The 2500-nt window shown below is 46.5% G+C and overlaps 1 protein-coding gene across 2 annotated transcripts in view; it reads right to left on the reverse strand.

Annotated features, from left to right (window-relative positions):
- Positions 1-2500, reverse strand: part of Syx5 (syntaxin 5) — a 104434-nt gene that overhangs the window by 16940 nt on the left and 84994 nt on the right. The gene's annotated exons all lie outside the window — the stretch shown is intronic.

The following is a 2500-nucleotide window of genomic DNA, read 5'->3' on the forward strand; positions in this document are numbered from 1 at the left end:
ACTCAGTCTATCCAGGTCATCTTGTAGCCTCCTACTATCATCCTCTGTTTCAATCCTCCTCATAATTTTTGCATCGTCGGCAAACATTGAGAGGAACGAATCTATACCCTCTGGGAGATCATTTACATATACCAGAAACAGTATAGGTCCAAGGACTGACCCCTGCGGGACTCCACTTGTGACGTCTCGCCAATCTGAGACCTCACCCCTCACACAGACTCGTTGTCTCCTGTTGCTTAGGTATTCCTCTATCCACCGGAGTACCTTCCCTCTCACTCCAGCCTGCATCTCCAACTTTCGCACTAGCCTCTTGTGTGGCACTGTATCAAAGGCTTTCTGACAATCTCCGGCAGTCTCCGTGGTGTAGTGGTAAGACACTCGCCTGGCGTTCCGCGAGCGCTATGTCATGGGTTCGTATCCTGGCCGGGGAGGATTTACTGGGCGCAATTCCTTAACTGTAGCCTCTGTTTAACGCAACAGTAAAATGTGTACTTGGATGAAAAAACGATTCTTCGCGGCAGGGGATCGTATTCCAGGGACCATAGGATTAAGGACTTGCCCGAAACGCTACGCGTACTAGTGGCTGTACAAGAATGTAACAACTCTTGTATATATCTCAAAAAAAAAAAAAAAAAAAAAAAAATCCAAAAATATGCAGTCTGCCCACCCTTCTCTTTCTTGCCTTATTTTTGTTGCCTGGTCGTAGAATTCAAGTAACCCTGTGAGGCAGGACCTGCCATCCCTGAACCCATGTTGATGCTGTGTTACAAAGTTCCTTCGCTCCAGATGCTCCACTAGTTTTTTTCGCACAATCTTCTCCATCAGCTTGCATGGTATGCAGGTTAGGGACACTGGCCTGTAGTTCAGTGCCTCCTGTCTATCCCCTTTCTTGTATATCGGGACTACGTTAGCTGCTTTCCAAGTATCTGGCAGTTCCCCTGTTGCCAGTGATTTGTTATACACTATGGAGAGTGGTAGGCTCAGTTCTCTTGCTCCTTCCTTTAGAACCCAAGGGGAGATTCCATCTGGGCCTATAGCCTTCGTCACGTCCAACTCTAGTAAACACTTCCTTACTTCCCCACTGGTAATCTCAAACTCTTCCAGTGGTTCCTGGTTAGCTATTCCCTCACTTACCTCTGGAATTTCTCCTTGTTCTAAGGTGAAGACCTCCTGGAATTTCTTATTCAATTCCTCACACACTTCCTTGTCATTTGTAGTGAATCCTTCCGCCCCTATCCTTAATCTCATAACCTGTTCCTTTACTGTTGTTTTTCTCCTAATGTGGCTATGCAACAATTTAGGCTGAGTCTTTGCCTTGCTTGCGATGTCATTTTCGTATTGTCTTTCTGCCTCTCTTCTCATCCTGACATATTCATTCCTGGCATTCTGGTATCTTTCTCTGCTCTCCAGTGTCCTGTTATTCCTATAGTTTCTCCATGCCCTTTTACTTTGCTGCTTAGCTAGCCTACATCTTTGATTAAACCATGGGTTTCTCATCTTCATTTCTCTGTTTTCCTTTTGGACTGGGACAAACTTGTTTGCTGCGTCCTTGCACTTCTGCGTGATGTAATCCATCATATCTTGGGCCGTCTTTCCCCTGAGCTCTGTTTCCCATGCTATATCTGTTAGGAATTTTCTTATCCCCTCATAGTTTCCCTTTCGGTATGCTAACCTTTTGGTTTCGGTATCCCTCCTCGAGTTCAATAACCCTTCTTCAATCAAGTACTCAAACACCAGTACACTGTGGTCGCTCATTCCTACTGGGTCCTCAAAACCGATTTCTCTTATGTCGGAGTCGTTCAGAGTGAAGACTAGGTCGAGTCTCGCTGGTTCATCATTGCCTCTCATCCTTGTGGGTTCTCCGACATGCTGCGTTAAAAAGTTGCTTGTCACCACCTCCAATAGTTTGGCTCTCCACGTATCCTCGCCTCCATGCGGTTCCTTGTTCTCCCAGTCAATCTTTCCGTGATTGAAGTCGCCCATGATGAGCAGGTGGGATCTATTTCTACAGGCAGCAGAGGCTGCCCTCTCAATTATAGTGTTAACTGCCTTGTTGTTGTTTTCATACTCTTGACTGGGTCTCCTGTCATTTGGTGGAGGGTTGTATATTACTGCTACTACTATTCTTGGTCCTCCCATTGTTATGGTGCCTGCTATGTAGTCTCTGAACTCCTCACAGCCCGGGATGGCCATCTCCTTAAAACTCCATTCCCTTCTCATGAGTAGGGCCACTCCACCTCCTCCTCTACCTTCCCTCTCTTTCCTTATTACTGTATACTCCTGGGGAAACACGGCATTCGTTATGATTCCAGAGAGTTTTGTTTCAGTGAGTCCGATTACATCTGGGTTAACTTCTTGTGCTCTTTCCCTTAGTTCACTTGTCTTGCTTGTGATCCCATCTATGTTCGAGTACATCACCCTGAAACTGACTCTCTTCTGCTTCTTTTCTGGGGGGGGACCTTTGGGATCTGGGGTGAGTGGGAGCTGGGGGGACCTGGCA

This window comes from Procambarus clarkii, chromosome 62 (genome assembly GCF_040958095.1).
Source record: "Procambarus clarkii isolate CNS0578487 chromosome 62, FALCON_Pclarkii_2.0, whole genome shotgun sequence".
Classification (NCBI taxonomy): Eukaryota; Metazoa; Arthropoda; class Malacostraca; order Decapoda; family Cambaridae; genus Procambarus; species Procambarus clarkii.